Below are 18,771 nucleotides of genomic sequence, written 5' to 3'. Positions count from 1 at the left end.
TATTAAAACGCACGAATATATTGTGTGTATATATATATATTTTACCGTTCGCTCGTTAACAAAAAAAAAGAAAAAAACAGACGAGGATGTAACATCGATCTTAAAGGGGAGGGGAAAGTTCGTATAGTCAAAAAGTTTTTAAACGATGGCGTTACTCCACCGCCAAGCTTATTTCTGTAATATATTTTTGCAGACTTTGTCATCACCTTACTTCCTCCCTCCCCCTTTCCCTCTTTATCTTCTTCTTCTTCTTCTTCTTCTTCTTTTTCTTATTCCTTTTCTAACTATCGCAACTTAACTTTTACTCAGCCAGCCAGACGAGTCTTATTTTTCCTTAAACTTTATTTCTAGCCTAGGATTTTCAAGATGGCATGCACATAAATCAAGAGGGTATAATGAGAATGCTCTTCGTCTCCGGCTAGTTTACCCTCTCTCGCGAGCAACACCCCATAACCACCCCTCGATTTTATTTCTTTATTATTCCTTTGCATTTCTTATAATTTTAATAGATGTTTAATTATATACGAAAAGTTTTTCTGGAAAATCTTCAAACAATTCTCATTGTAAATTGTTCTAACGAAAGAAATAATTAATGTAACATACACCTATATCTTCTATTTAAAAAAAATTAAATAATAATCCAATTATTATTAAATGCAATACATCATTAAATTTTTATACACAATATTTTTTAATTTTAAAAAATGAATAATAATTCAATAATTATTATTAGATATATCACAAAAATTTCTTATACTCAATTTTTAAAAAAATATCTAAAAATAAATAAATATATAATAATTAATAAATGCAACACACATTAGTGGACCAACCAACTAGCTGTGATTTTGACTAAAACGTTTTAAAAAATTGTACCAATTTTTGTCCATTTTGTAACATTAGTCCAGTTTTGAAAGTAGATCATTTCTACCTTTATAGATTCAAAGAGAAAAAATGAAAAAGTGTGTAATAGCTTACTCATATTCTTAACGCCTCAATTTTTGTATCTAATTTAGCATTAAATATTCAATTAAATGTATCATACACTCATCTCTTTTCATCTATTCAAATAGCCTTTTTGGTTAAGTGAAGTTTCGTGTCTCCGAAATTAATTGGAATAATTTTTAACCTAATTTTATAATACAAAAGTAGAAATATTATATCGTTGATATCGATCGAATTGTAAACGATCAATTATTTAATTATCAAATAAATTAGGAGACATTGATTCGCCATATTCGAATAGATATTTCCCGAGAACAATCGTATTTGTTTGTCGAACAAATTACCGGGCTTACCGAAGAACTGCATTTCGTCTCATTCAGTTTGATAATTAAACGATAATCCTTTCTCTTCTTGATTAAGTCAATAATTTCGAATTACAATGTTAAAATAAGCGAACAAACAAAAGTCAATCAGTTTTCTATATAATTTTCTCTCGTTTCCGATCGATCGCGCATCATTCCGAAATTCGTTTTAAAACATTCATCCTCGATCTCTCTCATATTATTTCCTTCAGATTTATATAATACATTTATTAGAATTAGATTTTTCAAAAAAAAATACTTTTTTTCAAACATTTTTATATTTTGCCAATTAAAATTAAATAAATAATATTTTTGTTCATTCTTACGACCTCGTGAAAATCATTTTTACCTACGCCTTTGTGAAGAATATATTATAAAAATATAATTTTTTGTATTTAAAAATAAACAGCAAATATGTCGTAGAAATATTTTCAAGTAAATTAATCCAAAAAAAATACATTTTTATGAACTTTCCTAAGATTATCCAATATTGTTTACTGTTAGCAATCAAATATATATATATGAATAAATAAAATGAAAAGTTTTCATTGGAAAGAATAAACATAATGCATGCTTATATAGAATAATGCTAATTCGTGTTTATGTTTCAAGTAGAGTTTCACGAAGTGCAGGTCAGCATCGTCATCGTCATCATTTTCGTCGTCGTGTCGTCGTTGTCGTCGTCGTTGGTTGCGTGTTTTGTTAAAGCGTTTCTTTTGTCGCGTGTATGTCCAGCTGCGCGTTTGAGAAAGAGAGGAAGAGAGAGAGAGAGAGAGAGAGAGAGGAGAAAAAGAACATGATCGAGCTCATGCAAATGAAGCTTACAATATAGCTTCGATAAACCGTCCTGTATTTATATATGCATGAAGGGAATATATATATATATATATATATTTATATATATCCGCTTCATTATTTTCCAGCAGCACTGTTTATTTCTGACTTGGAACAACTTCTCTGCGTGCATTCTCGTGAGAGTTACTTTCAGTAGTATGCAAGTAAAAAAAAGAGAGAGAAAAGAAAGAGAGAGAGAGAGAGAGAGAGAGAGAAAGAGAGAGAAGAACTTCATCGATTAGCAACATGATCGTTACACATAACTTACAACTCCAATGTCGTTCGTAGAAATGAATGTACCTTTTTGTTATAATAATAGACAGTATTGGTTTAAGTAAACTTAGTAAGTGTATATATAGTTTATTGATATTTCACTATTACGTATGACTATATATATATATATCTTAAATAGTCAATAATAATGATCATAATTTAGTCGTTTAATATATGAAATAAATTTGCATTTATATTTCTACATTTGTTGTTGATTATTTTACACTGTTTTTATATAGATCGATTGTGACGTTAAATGAATGATAAATATTTTACACACACACACATATATCCACACATTAATGATTATATATATATATATATACGCATATAACACAAGTATTTTTTTCTATATGAAAACATAAATACCAAATAAAATGAGAATCTTTCCTATTTAGAGCGTGAGTTTATCGCATTAATGCGACAAATCGTTGAACGTGTGTACCGCGCGAAGAATACGAAGAATAATCATGGTAATTACGTCGAAGCGAATGCAACATGCACGAGTCATAGCAATGAACGAGAAAAGTGAGCACGCAGACACGCGAGCACGCAGAGGTAAAGAGGGTAAAGGTGATGGGTTCGGTGGAAGGGAGAATCATTTCGTTTAGCTTCACCATCTCTTTTTCTCTCTCTCAGTCTTTCATTTTATTATTAAAATGACGTGTGCACATTTAAAATCCGATAAAATTTCATACGAAATAGTGTCTCGTACGTTTATTACCAAGAGTATCACGATATAAAAGGAATCTAGGCTATGAAAATTTAAACTGTTAGGTTTATTTAACGTTTTCTATCACCTTTATCTTTTTTTTTCTTTCTTTTTTTGGAATTTGGGATTATATAATTTTTTATTTCTATCCGATAGAATCAATTTGTATAATCACAGTATTTCGTATTTCATATAAGAAGTATCTCTCTCTCTCTTTTTATATATTATTATTTAAAAAAAAAAAAAAAAAAGAAAAAAAATTACTCGTATTGATTTTGAGAAAAACGATATGCACGTTAAAATAATAAAAATCGAGCATGTATATTTATATAAATTACCATGAATTTCTCTAGCAACCTAATACTTATGCGTATTTGTATTCGTAAGTGTATAAAAATCTAAATCGAGTGTAAGAGAAAAGAACAATAATCAGTTGAAGATTATTCGAGTCTTCTTTCCGTCGGAAACAACCCCGAACGAAATGAAACGTTTTATCACCGCGGGTATTCTGATTGGGACGAGAGGTGGAGATTGGAGAGAGGAAGGGAAGGGAAGGAAGAGAAGTGAGTGGGTGGTTGGTTGAAGAAGGTTTGTAGGACCGAGGGAGAGACCTTTCGGTGCGAGGCAGTGATTGTAATCATATTTTCAAGGGGGTGGCGAGGAATGGTAAGAGAGAAACAGAAGAGAAGAGAGCGCGAACAAGATAAAAAAAGAAAGAAAGAAAAAAAAGAAAGAAAGAGTAGAAAAGATAGAAAGAGAAAGAAGGAACGATAGATTTATGCAACGCACCACGTCGTCTCTGTACATAAAACGCATTTAAAATTCTTCAGGCGAGCGGAAGGAGGTGCCGGGGCTTCTATCGTCGATAGCGAGGGGTGCCGATCGTGCGCCTCCGGGGGTTGTAATTGGCAATATCTATCGAATTTTACAATAAATCTTGAGAAGGAGTAGGAGGAGAAAGAAGTGATGGTTATGGTGTTGGGAGTAATAGTAGTGGTAACGGAGTAGTAGTAGTAGTAGTAGTAGTAGTAGTATGGTAGTGGTTGTAGTGGCAGTGGTGATGGTGATGGTGGTGGTGGTGCTGGTGGGCGAAGGGTTACTCGGGGGTGGCGCAATAAAACACTGGGTAGTATCGATGCCGCCAGCCGAGCACTTAACGACTTATCTTATCTTCGAATTAGGTCGCTGTTAGAACCCTGGCTTTAATCGTGGCTCGCTCGCTCGCTCGCTTTCTCGCGTTCCTTCGGCTCCTTGATTTACGCGCGACGCACTCGAAAAATATATGTAACTTGCAAATTTTCACTCTGATAACACCTTGAACGTAAAGAGAGTGAGAAAGAAAGAAAGAAAGAAAGAAAGAAAGAAAGAAAGAGAGAGAATGAAGTGGAAAGATCGATTTTACCGTTCGACCTGTTCGAACTTCCACCGTTAAACTTTAACGGAACGTTAAACTTCATCTTCTCTTTTAAATGTTACAATTTTATTCCTTTTTTCCAGCTTATTATTTTGTTGTTACTTCATACATTTTAGAAATATCATAAAATATGGATAATAAGTTATATGTTATTGCAACTAAGCGTTTATTTGATACATTAATGATCGTATTTTTTCATCCTTTTGATAAACGTTCCGATATTGGTAGAAAAAAGAAATGAAAGAATAAAAAAGATGATTTTTAACGGTCGTTCGTTTAAGTCGTACGTTTCTTTTGGAAATACTTAGCCTGTTACTAGTCCTTGACGTGGCAGCCGCTAATATTTACCTTAGCTCGTGCCGGTTCACATGCGATGCAGCCCGATGTTGTAATCGTTTCTGACTTTTTCGTTCTGATAATCGTCATCGACGTACTCTCCCTCTTTCCTTCGAAATCTTTATTTGCTTTTTTGTTGTTTTTTTTTCTTCTTCTCTTCTTTTTTTTTTTCTTCAACAAAATTTCAGACAATCTGCATACCATGTTTACTTATATATACATATATATAAAATAAACACATGTTAACGAAAAAGGAAAGGAAAAAAAAGGAATTAAAAAAAAAAAGAACTAAAGAAAAAATAAAACAAAAATAAAATAAAAAGAAATAAAAAAGAAACATTAAAGACTTTTGTAAAATACAAACGAAGTGTCGAAAGAGATGATCTCTCGCCTCCACCACCAATTTTTATTCTCGTCAGTTAAAGTCGTATGGCACAACGGGTAAATAGGTGGTAGACTGAGGAGGAGGAACAGCAGCAACAGCAAGAGGAGGAGGAGGAGGAGCAGGAGGAGAATGAGGAGGAGGAGGAGGAGGAGAAGGAGGAGAGCTTCGAGCAAGCGGTCGAGCAAACGAGTTACGGCCTCGAGGCCTCTAAAAATAAATATGTTGTTTATTCACAAGTAAACCGGATGCCGTTGTTTGCTTTGGAGCAAATTGTTTTGTTAAGTTTTGCCGGGGCCGCGAGAGAGTGTACCGTACGTGTACGAAAGAGGCGCGAGGGACAACGAAAGAGAGACGGTGATAGAAAACGAAAGAGAGATAGACAGAGATAAAACGAGCCAGGAGAAGGAGGAGGCGAGGTGGAGGAGGAGGAGGTGGTGGAGGAAGAAAGAGAGATAGAGATAAACGCGGTGAAACAGAGACGAAAAGAATGAGTGAACAAGCAAAATGGAGAAAGAGGTTCTGGTACGCGTGAAGTCACGCAGCCCTCCAACATCATCCAATCTTCTCCTCCCACCACCCCCTCCACCTCCCTCCTCGTCCTAGTGCTTCCAAGCGGCATGCTTTTCCGGTCTGTTTTGACCCGTGTATTAGTAGGAAGCCTCCAGCTGTACGCAGATTCCACCACTGTTAACAATCAACTACGAGGAGCTTTGCAGAAATACAGCAGGTTGACTTCTTCTTCTTCTTCTTCTTTCGAATAATAAAAAAACACGTGGAGATCTTGTAGAATGATCAACGAGAATACTCGATCATGACTAAGATCCAATAGGACGTACGTTTCTTTAGATTTTATTTTCCTTTATTCTTTTCTTTTTTTATTTCCTGAATTCCTTCTCAATTTGAAAATTGGAAATTTTCCGATATGCAAAAATAAATCGATTGATTTTGAACATGCCGCCGAATTTAATTCGCTATTGGACAAAATATCGATTTGGATGACTCGATAAATCGACGAACTTTTACTCCACGTGTATAAATTTGTATGTGTGTGTGTGTGTGTGGTGTGTGGATTGGTGTGAATACAACGCATTCCGGAACGAAATCCGAATGGCACGATTCGACGTGAAAGCCTCGATTTACGGAATGATAAATTATACAGACGTTCGAATTGTAAAAAAAGAAAACGTTTGCAAATATATATCCTTATAAGCATACATACAAATTACGGGTATCTTTTTTTTTTATTAAATATCGATGCATTATCGATCCATTCGAGATCCGATGATCCAATATGATAAGAGAGAGAGAATACAAATTTATTACTTTTTTTCCAATAAAATCTAATCCTCATCGATTTTTAGGATCATTTGCAAATCTATTTTCTTAAAATTATTTTGCGTATTTGCAGATAAAGTTAAATATTTATGTGAAAGCATAGATTAAATCTCGTTTTGATCGTACGTGTTTAAGGATCGATCTTTTAATTGAATCGATTTAAGTATAGTCATTCTGAGAACGTTTTTACGTATGAAAAACCGGTCCGCATTTAGAGTCTCGATTTTCATGTCTCATGCTCGATCATAAGAAAAATTTCTGACACTGATAGTAAGTAAGAGTTTGTGAATATAAGATTTCAATACATAGTGGTTCTCTATTTGTTATTTCAATCATTTTATAAATTATTCTAATCGATAAAGCTATTAGAAGAATTGAAGTTTGTATATGAAATTAGAAATAGTATACGATCGATTTAAGCAAAAAACAAAAAAAAGCCCAAATTGAAATGTGTAATAAGACGTATCAAAAACACAAGATGTGGGGTGGGTGGTGTGTGTGTGTGTGTGTGTGTGTGGGTGTTATTAACGAAATAATCATGATAATATACTTGTACATATACAAACGCATACAAAAGTTAAACGTATGTGGTGTTATAGTATGAAATCCGACAAAAGCAATTATCAGTCCTGCGGGAACGAGCTCTTGAGAAAAGCTAAAGGGAACCAAGCGAACGAGCGAACGAATAAGCAGAAGAGAAGAGAAGAGAAGAGAAGAGATAAAGCAAAATAATGAAAAGAAAAAAGGGACAGAAAGATATCCAGAAGAGCGAAGGGATGAACTGTAGGAAAAGAGGAAAAACGTAATCGGCATAAGCGCCGGGTCCTACACACACTTCAACTAATTACAAAACACAATTTAAATGGTATCACGAAAATGCTCTAAGTAATACTATCCGTTTGTCACTATATGGGTGTGTGTGTGTGTATGTATGTGTGGAAAGAGAGAGAGAGAGAGAGAGAGAGAGAGAGAAATGGAAAATGGAGAAACAGAAGAAACAAAATAAAACAAAAAAAAAAGAAAAAGAAAAAAAGACACAAAGCAGAGACACGTTGAGAGACGAAAAGAAAAGATGACGTTAAAAGCGGACACCCGGTAGAGATTCGCAGATTAATGCCTTTAATAAGCAGAGCCAGGCGACTCGTCGAGCTTGTTGCAACCTCTTCTCTCATCTATCTCTTTCTCTTTCTCACATTCTCTCCCTCATTCGCGAAACCCTTTTCTTTTATTTACCTTCAAAGAAGAAACAAAAGAGGAAAAACGCACCTTCGCTCTTAGCTACGCACGGGAATGCATTTAACTCGGATTTACTCTTTCTCTTTTCCCCCTAAACCCGAACCAACCAACCAACCAACTAACCAACCAACCTACCCCACCCACCCATCAGACTACTACTCACCCCGTAGCCCCCACCGTTCGCTGCTACGTTTTTCTTTTTACATTTTTTTTTTTTTATATTCCCTTTTTTTTCTTGTTTTCTTCACTATCCCATCCCAACAAACCCCCGCACCCTTTCGCGGTGTTACGCGCCCCCTACAAAAAGCGAACACGACGATTTAAATCGCCTCCCGCGTTTTGCAAAAGTCCTCTCTTTCTCTTTCTCTATTTCTCTCTTTTGTTTGATTCTTTTTCTATCTTTCTCACTTTCGTGTATGCATGTGAGTAAAAGTTGGAACAACTACAATAGAACTCTCACGACTCTACTACTCATCGAGGAAGAGTAGTAGAAAAACATTTACCGTGATTAACGACGAACAACAGGTTTTTTCTTTCTCTCTCTCTCTCTCTGTCTCTCTCTCTTTCTGTCTCTAGTAGAGATCTTTTAGATAGAAGATAAATACTAGTTTCGACGAACGCACATTTAAACGTTCGCTCTACGTTGATTTCGTTACTTAACGGCTTAATTGACACAAGACGAGCATACCTACTGTTATGAAACATGATATATAATATATGTACATATATATGGTATGATGTAGCTTGTATGTACATATGCTCATTTTTACTGGATTATATATGTTATTATGTAAACATATGTGTTTCATTATAAAATATGCATATCTTATATATTTATTTTCATATCTGCTGCGTATAAATCTTATCATTTTTAATATACGAATTTCTTTTTCTTTTTTTTTTCTTTTTTTTTTATCATTCAAATAATTTATCATTTCATTGCAATTTTGTTCTACCGTTCACAAATGATATCTTCGATATGTCAATTACAATTACTTTTTTGATCATTCAAATTCAATTGCAATTGAAACAATTTTCTTTTTTATTACCCCCCCCCCCCATTGTATAATAAAAATAATTTATTATAAATGAAATTTATACGCATCATGAATTTAAATGTTTCTCCAGTGCAGAAGGATCAAGGACGAATAAGATAGAATTGGTAAAAAAAAAAGAAATAAGAGGATGAGCAATCATTCATTTTTTTCTTGTCTTCGTCAAAGGCGGCAAACAAAATTGTCCGTAATCGTTGGCAACGAGTTCGTTTGCTGACAAACACTTTTCTTCTTCTTCTTTTTTTTTTTTCTTCTTTATTTTTTTTTCTTTACCCAATTTCGACGGGCGTTGTCGTCATCGTCAACGGGACACTTGTTCAAACAAGCCACGACGCGCATAAATAACATCAGCGCGTAAATAACATTAACACGTGTGCTCTATGAGAGTGGGTGTCGAATTTCCAAACCAGTATAATCATCATATTTTACGTATAATACATACATATATATATGTACAATACTTAGGAAAACTTAAAAGAAAATATTTTCTAAATGTATGCTCTACGATACATACAATTATATGTTTTATCAAATATATTCATATAAAGAAGAGTCAAAAATTGTTTAACGAGATTAACGACTTCGATAAGAGAAAGAAAAAAAAAAGTATAGTTGTGTGGGCGTGGGGTTTGGGGTAAACAAACACGTCATAATAGAAACGAAAGCATGCACGGTATATTTCTACACAGATCGTATCGTTTCATTCGTCAACTCTTTCTTAGAAACAGTGAACCTGAAACAAGCTTCGAAGAGGGCAATAGCATCTCTCAAGGCCGTCTATGGGAAGCATGAAACGGCTAGCTAAAGTAACGGGTCCAGTTTCATCGAGGGACGGACTCCTCTTCGGAGAAACTTTACCTTTTCATTTATTTTTCCTTTCTTTTTTTTTTCTTTTTTTTTTTTTTTCGTCTTACACAGTAACACCGATAACGAATGAGAAATCTAAACAAGAAATTACCGAGTAGTCAAACATAAAGAAAGAAAGAAAGGGATCTTTCTTTGCTGTATTCGATGAAAAATTGTTAGGTTAATTGTTGGAACGTGAATCATAAAGTCAAATGGAACTGAATGATACGTGTGTGTTTGTACGCGCGCGCGCGCGCGTGCGTACGTAGATATTTATATGTGTTGATATATGTAAGTGTAAAGAATGAGAGAATACCGTAGGAAGAAAAGGTAATCTGGTTAAGAATTAGGGTGGTAGTAGGCGGAACTGAAATTTCGGGCTGGGTCAAAGTAGACGACAGAAGGAAGAGAATAACCCTCGGCACAGTCCGCTAATCTCACGGTTAATCTTGATTTAATCCTTGACAAGGGCATTTAAGCGTTTCTCGGCTAGAATTAAATTGCAATCTCGAATCTACTAGTATTACGCGTATTAGGTGTAAATTCGATTTTCCAAATCTTCGCGAATAGATAAATAAATAAAATCTATCTTTTTGTTTTCAATGAATTAATCACAAAAAAAAATAAGAAATAAGAATAATTCTATGGGGAACCGAGAAAAAAAAGAAAAAAAAAAGAAGAAATAAAAGAGAATAAAAAAAAAGGTTATTTATTGGAAGAGTTATATCAACTCGTGACTCTTCTTTCCAACGTTATATTTAATTTTTATTATGCCAACTCTGTGTGTGCATTGGTCTGTGTGTTGTCTTGGCCTCGTGCTTCTTCAAAAGTCGAGGGAACTTGGTGTGCAAAAGGTCGACTCTACTCGTAGACTACGGGGACTGGTAAACGCGTGCTATATGTAAATACACCATGATACATTGGATATTCGCTTATAAACACCCCATTTTTATTCGGGCCGCGTTTCGCCACCCAAGTCTTACTCCCACTTTCTTTCTGGTCTCCTATTCATCCATCCCATTCTTTTTCTTATTCTTCTTCTTCTTCTTCTTCTTCTTCTTCTCGCATCCACGTTTATTTTCTTTTTACCATTTCTTCGTATAAGAAAAAAAATCACGATTGAAACGAATACTTTTATTTCTTATTAATTTTTAACATAGAAAAAATAATATTTTACGTAGACCATGTTTCGTGTGTGTACAATAATAATAATTCAATGATTATTTTATATAATATAAATGTTTATTTATTCAGTATTTTCTCTCGTCCAAAATTATAATTCTTGATGATAAAGGTTCATAGGGAACTTGTACATGAAAAGAAGTAGAACTTAATTTAATTAAGTTGGACGTTTCGTCCCTTTATTGGGACTTCTTCAGCAACTGGAAATTTTATTTTCTTATAAATTTCTTATTACGATACATGAGGTTTATACAATATAATTTTTTTACATATTACTTTAATCTTTAAAGTTCAGCGTCTTTTTTATTTAATTCGACATACATTTCTCTTTATGTTAATATTCCAAACACAACACATCTAAACTTCGTTAATTTGATCGTTATTATTCAAAAACCTCAACAAAACTGTTTCAATCTAGACTAGTGTTTGTTAGCCTAGATATCATCAGTGTAAGGTGTCCTCTATTATTTATTATGGTTAAAATTTAAAAATTCCGTTGTAGATGTGATTTAGATTGTTTGTGTCTGTTCTAAAATTAACCGTGTTATTATTCCATATATGACACCTTTATCATCAATAAATGTTTATATTAATCATTTATTAATTATTTTTCTAATGAAGAATATTGTATGAGATGTTTTTGACCCGTTCAAACGAGATGTAAAATGTGCTTACATTCGATCAGGATCATATTTGTATAACCCTTGTGATCTATTTTGAAAAAAAAAAAATAAAAAGAAGGTAGGGTTAGTTTTGAATAGAACAGAAGGTACGATAAGAAGAAAAGTTCTGGGCACGTCTGGTGATCTCGCGTCTTCCGTATTCTAGAAGGAAAAAAATGTGCTGGGAATATCGATCAGCGTCACGTTTATAGTCCGGTACCCTCGTTTTATTTAGGAGAATTTCTGTTTGATCGAGCATAGCTACGGTTGAAAAGGGTCTCCCTGTGATTTGCCTGATTCTTTCGCACGGCCGATTCGGCTCGATCTCCTACCTTAAGCCAGGAAGGGCCGAGTTACCTTACGCTAGAACAATTTCTAACTGCGAAAACTAGCGCGAGTCGTAGGTTGCGCAAGCGCAACTGCGCGTGCGCATTCTCTCTCTCTCTCTCTTTCTCTTTTTCTTTCTTTCTTTCTTTCTTTCTACGAGAAAACTTTAAAAAAAGGGGGCGTTATTTGTTCAACCTCCTACATTCTTACTTAAGAATCTCCGTAGTTTGGAGAAAACGGTAAAAATATCTATTCTAAATTTTCTTATTTTGATTCTTACTTCTATATACTCTCTTTTTATTCTATTATCATTTTCTCTTTATAGAATAGTATTAAAACTTTTGATAATATTTTGTATCGTAGCTAAATTTTTTATATATATTTGAGATTGAAATAAATTATTATATTAATTAATTTATGTGTGTGTGTGTGTTCGCGATGTGTTAAGTGGGTTACAAAGTTTTTAGAAAAAATAATACCTAATTATTCTGCATATGTAAATAAATTAGGGACATTGTTACGAGAAGATAATAATGTATCGTTATAGATTTGGATCAATAATTCAGTCGCGAAAAAGTTATTTGAAAAATGCAAAAATAAACCTATCTTATGAACTTGATATTCCAAGAGAATTTAAAAGTACACGATTGAGTATTCTGGAATTCCGATCGATAAGATGTTTTCGCACGTATGACGTTATACTTCCTTTCTGACGTTTGACCCTTAGAAAAATTCGTTAGATCTAAATATATTTTTCTAAGGAATCACCACATGAGAAACGAGATATATAACATAGGCATACGCATGTAAGAATTACTTCATAATTATCTTCGACTTATTAATATTTTTTACAACAAAATGTACGATCATAAAAATAAAATTATGAATACTAAGAAAAAAAAAATCATTTACGATGATCTGATAATAGAACACACACACACACACACACACATACATACATACAAATCCATTACGTTGTAAATAATTATTAATTCACCCTCGTATAAATAAATACACATAGACAAACACACACATATACATATATATATATGATCAGATATTCGCCTACATGCAATGTTAACTTAAATCATGTCAGAGATAAATTGTCAAATCGAACGATCGTAACTGCGAGAAACGACGCGAAAGTCTTCGCTTAAGCGACGTTCTCGACGACGTCACGTACTCGACGTATATAATAACGAAATGCGGAAGGGTGAGGTGGGGGTTTAAGGGGGTAAGGATGTTTGAGACGAGAAGGAAAAAAGGAAGGAAGGAAGGTAGACGCAACCCCCTTCCCTCTACCCCCCCCCCCCCCCCCGAGTAGAGTCAACCCAAAAATGTATGTATTTCGTAAAGAGAGAGAGAGAGAGAGAAAGAAGAATAAAGTCGACGTAAAAATAATGGCCGACGGGGCTTACCAGATTATTTATTATTTCATATACAGAACCAAGTCGATAACGGGCCCGGCCAGGGCATTAGCATTTTTTTGTTGTTTAAAGAATGAAATATACGGGGTGTTTTTTTTCGGGTAAAGGTGGAAGAAGTATAGAAGAGTACTACTACTCGGGCCTTCCTAAAGTCGTCTCTCGAGTCTGCACAAAAGAGGGGCAAACGGGGTGTTCCTGATCTCGAAATAAGTGGGTATACGCGTTCCTGAATACTAACTCTTGGATATAAAAACCCTATCGCGTGCCTTGAGTGATACACGTTAATAACCTACTTTATGCAGGATGCTTCCTTCTCTTTCTCTCTCTCTATTTTTTATTTCTCTTTTTTATTTTTTATTTCCATTATTTTTTATTTCTCATTATTCTTATGCAGCCTTTTTCAAAGGTTGCCTTCGCTGTAGTCAAAATTTAGAAACATTTTTTTAGGAATATCATTTGAATTGGTGGTATAGTGCTAAAAATTGCGTTGATGTGTTATTGAAAAATTCGAAAATATTGTTGTTTATTCATATCTTATTTTAACAATAGTGTAATTATATTGAAACGAGAAAGAAATTATTTCAATTCTATTAATAAACGAAAATTAATTTGGAAGATGCCTTGTGAATATTTTAAATATAAAAAAGATGTATTTAAATTTTGTTGATTTCCGTTTTCTTAATAATAGTTAATACGAAGAAAATCGTCTTATATCTCTAATTGTAAAACAAAGAGAGGGGGAGAGAGTGAGAGAGAGAGAGAGAGAGAGAGAGAGAGAGAGAAGGATGTCGTTTAATCTCCTTAGGTAGGAAACGAAGGTGTTATTATTTGGAGATCAGAGCTAAGCGAATATTCTAATTGTAGATAACGAGCACGATACGTAGGCGGACGCCATCTGGTGCTGAGCTTTTCCCTACGCCGATTAGAAAATGTCTGAATGTACCAGCCGATGCAATGTCCTGCTTACGACAAAAGCTGCTCGGTCTGAGCTTGCTCGTCTTTCGAAAGCTGCCTGAAATCTGCGAGGTACACAATCGCTTTCGTCGCTGCTAAACTGTACCAATTACAAACACTGGCGGCTTCTCCGTCCCCGATGTTAACTAAACACTAAATACTAACGACACACATCCGAACAAGAACACCAACCGGTGTTCTTGTTAACCCGCGAGAACATCCGATTTCGCGCGTTAACCAACACCATTCCAACCACTTTGCTTTCCCCCAACACTCTTTCCATTCATTTCTTCCTTTTTCTTTCTCAAAACCTTATGATACTTAAAATTTAGTCTAATTTTCTACTACGTGAAATTATTTTTAATCATACACGATATTCTCTCGATAATAATTATGTTAATAATTTCTAACGAAATCTGTTTTATTTGAAATCGTTTTGAAATCAAACCAAGCCTCGTACATCTTAAAATTAACGTCAAATTGAATTGAAAACTTTTCATTTGCTGCTGAACATCATGTTTTGTTTTTTCATTTTATTTCTTTTGAATATTTGATTTTGCAAAATTATTTGTTTTGTCATTATGAATATTGGTAATTTTCAATGTAAACTTGGTTTAAATTGAAATGACAAATCAGATAAAAAATCGTTTAAAAATTTACCAAACTTGTTATACCCGATCGATCTGAAAACGAACGAAGAAAAACAAACATTGCGAGTACGAACACGAAGAAGAAAAGAGGAAAAAAAAGAATAAATTATCTCGTAAGCACTCGGTAGAAAGAATCAAAGCTTAGGCGCGTTAGATTCGTAACATTGATAAAAGAAACGAATAGAAGCTTCCACTTTTCCTCTACCCTCCCCATACCCTCTTTCATCGGAAAGTTTTCGTTGGAGTCGTCGTAGAAAGAGGAGAAGGAAACGATCGTGGTCGCGTCTCGAGGTAGGAAGAACGAGGCAGCTAAAGTTAACGGCAAGCAACGCGGCGAATTGCGAGATTCCGTGTTTATTGCATTTAGTGGATGGCATTGGCCGTCCGCATGCAACCACCCACCGTATACTAAGCGGTTACATCTACAATGAGTGCAGTGCCGAGAGTTCCCTTTCTTAGTTTCTCTCTGTGTACACTTCTCGACAAAACTAAACCGCAAGAAACTAAAACACAAACGTAATATCACCAATCAACGCAAATTTACACCAAAATCTCTAACAAAATAAATGGAACGTTTAAACAAAAGATTTATTCGATTATATTTTATTTGAAAATATTGCATATATATAATTATTATTATTCGATAATATTTACGCATAATTATGTGCAAGAAATTTCTGATCAAAAATACGATTTAATAAAAAGAAGAAAAAAAAAACAAGGGGGATAAAAAAAAAGCTAAAAGAAGGGATGAACTTGTAAATCTTGTTTTTAAATATGGTATCGAATTCACTTATAATAAAGTAAAGTGGATAATAGAAGGGATCGTCGATAAAATAAGCTGGCATAGATCAAAGTTTTCCGAAGAAAGATGAGATCACGAGGGAGTTTTTGAAAAGGAATGTACTATAGTCGAAATAACTATGTGCACGATACGTTTGAGTCCGGCTCGAAGTCCTCGCCACACCCTACCATTTCTAGTATTAAATCTGACCCGATGCAAGCAAGCAAGCAAGCAAGCACCCCTCACCCCCTCATCCCTCTTCCTCGACGTTATGCTTTATAGTCCGGCCCATTGGTTCTCTGCTTCACTGTATTAAATACACACATATGTGTATTCTATAGCTGCTTTTGAAAGATGGAACAGGGCTATTCGATATCGCGTAAAATTTACCGCGTAATTCGCCTAAACGCTAGGAACCAACTCGGTGAATTTGTGTATCGTACGATTGTACATCTACATGAACGAAAAAAGAAGATAAAAAAAGAAGAGAGAGAGAGAGAGAGAGAGAGAGTTAAATTTGGTAAAGGTTCTATTCCAACGACAATAACTTATCTTTTGAAGTTAAAAAAGGAACGTTAGCTAAAAAGCCAACGTCGGATAGCCACGATCTTGATTTCTTGAAAATATATTGCACGTGGAGAAAAGCCATCGGATATCGGGACGAGATTCGGAGGAACCTGCCGGATTATTTGAATCCCAATAAAGGATTCGTCGTTTTATCAGAGGGATGAAGGATTAGAGTGATAACGAGCTGCTCGAATTTTCGTTCTTTTACATATCGAAGAATTATCGACAATTATCCTATGACTAATAAGTTTCTACGTTTATATCTGATTAAACTTTTCTAACAATTTTCGAATTTTAGGAGATAAAGAATCTCGAATGTAAGGAAATAAAAATTGTACTGGACATATTCGTAGGAGTACAATTAATGATACTAAACCACAGTCTTCGTGTCCTACCTTCCTTCCTTCCTTCCTTCCTTCCGTGCTTCCTAGATTCAAACAGTTCCCGGAAACTCGGTTTACTGTTTTACTTATTCGCTGATGGTGTATAGTCCGGTCAGCACAAAGATACTTTGTATATAAATTTTGGTTAGTAAAGGGTTGTGCTAGGCAACTGTACTGTATACGAGAAAAGGAGGGTAGGAATGAAAAGGGGTTGTACGTACTACGAATCTCTCTCTCTCTCTCTCTCTTTCTGTTTCTGTTTCTGTGTTGCGGTTTTGATGCGCGAGAGAAAGGGTGTACTTGTATCTCATACATAAGAAGAGAAGAGAAGTGTCTTCGTCTTTTGGCACCATTTTCTTCTTCTTCTCCTATTCCTTTCTTGTTTCAACCACTTGTGCAAGATGTGAAATGAGTTATTGAAGATGTTCTGAGTTTAATTGCTATTTTCCTGTTTGATTTAATACACCAATTCACAGTAAATTTCTACTTACGAAATGGATACGGAAACATATCTTTTTTTTTTTTTTTTAATAACAATCTAATATAATATTATAAATAATGTTTCAGTATTTTATCGCTATTTTAACAATTTGTTCTTAGATAATCTTGGAAAAACTTCTCCAAGTTTCAGTCAAGAAATAAAACCGAATATATACCTAATAATATACGTGTAAATATTTCAAGATTTACGATCAACTGTGTAATAATAAATAATCCTAAAAAAAAACCTTAGAAAAATATCTTATACAAAATAATAAAATTAACGAGAAAACAAAAAGAAACAAATAAGTTGATTAGCAAAAGAAATTGATCGAAGAACTTCGGTACAAAAATATAATACTTGACGAATGTAACATTGCACTAAGAAGAAAATTCGGCGAGTTAGTAACATGACACTCGTGAACAGTATTCTTAGTAGTAGTAAAAGTAATAGTAGCAGTAATCGTAGTAGTCGTAGTATTATAATAGTAATAGTAGTAGTAGTAGTCGGCTGCGCGCGGCCGCCTCATTACCCGATTTTAATGAAACTCTTTTCTTGAGGCGGCCCCTGAACTAAGCACCGTTGCCGTTGCCGAACCTCGTTTAGGCGATACGGATCAGCGTGCGAGTCAAACGGGGGGGCCAGCCAAGCCAAGCCAAGCCAAGCCAAGCCAAGCCAAACCAAGCCAACCGGTGAAGAGTATAAAGCGGTCTCGAGACGGTTCCGTTCCGTTCCGTTCCGTTCCGTTCTATTCCGACGAGTTCCGGCATCGAAGTTTTGTACAAGTTTGCCGAGCCGAGGCAAACGTCTCTCTTTTCGCAGTGCATCGAAGGAGAAGCCCACTGATTCGAGTGATGAGGTGTGTGAGAGAGAGAGAGTGAGAAAGATAATCAAACCTAAAGAGAAATAGAGAGAGAGAGAGAGAGAGAGAATGATCGAAGTATTAGGTAGACTAACTGGCAACGTGGAAGATTCAAGGTAGAAAATAGCAGCTTTTGGTGGGTATGAGAGAAGTCGAACGTGTCTGACACGAATACGAAAGCCTAGCTCTTCCTTTCTATATATCTTTCTCTCTTATACTCTCTAATTCTCTTTCTTGTTCTCTTTAACCGTCTTACCTACGCTCGACTAACGTCCTTCCTACCCCTCACCCCACCTTAACGAACATAATCCATAAACCCTTGCCGAGAACAACTAGGGATGCTAGCTTTGAGCCAAGTTTCGGTAATTATTATGATCCGCGTTATATCCATGGGCTACCGCAACTTGCCGTGGGAGGCTATCGTTCTCTTGATTTCGCGTGCGGGATCCTTCTACGCGAATCATCGCTGTTAGAGAATACGGAAAGCTGTTAGGGTAACTCATATCTGAGATATGCCAAACCTATCGATCGATCTCTTATAATAAATTTTGCAAAAAATTTTCTAGTATTTATTTAGTATTTCTCTCGTCCAAAATTACAATTTTTAATGATAAAATTTTTTCACAGGGAACTTGGACATTAAAAGAAGTAGAACTTTAGATTGATTGAGTTGGACGTTTCGTCAATTTATTGGGACTTCTTCAGCAACTGGAAAATTTATTTTCTTACATTTTCCATTACGATACATGCGTTTTATAC

General features: G+C 34.8%; 1 protein-coding gene across 12 annotated transcripts in view; it reads right to left on the bottom strand.

Moving 5' to 3' along the window:
- The window catches only part of LOC106788091 (forkhead box protein P1-like), a 279,321-nt gene that overhangs the window by 140,512 nt on the left and 120,038 nt on the right, over positions 1–18,771 (bottom strand). The window lies entirely within an intron of this gene.

Source organism: Polistes canadensis, unplaced genomic scaffold (genome assembly GCF_001313835.1).
Source record: "Polistes canadensis isolate GaletaPanama2010 unplaced genomic scaffold, ASM131383v1 scaffold_125, whole genome shotgun sequence".
Taxonomy (NCBI): domain Eukaryota; kingdom Metazoa; phylum Arthropoda; class Insecta; order Hymenoptera; family Vespidae; genus Polistes; species Polistes canadensis.
The sequence above is the reverse complement of the archived record's forward strand: the minus strand, read 5'-3'. Positions and strand labels throughout refer to the sequence as shown.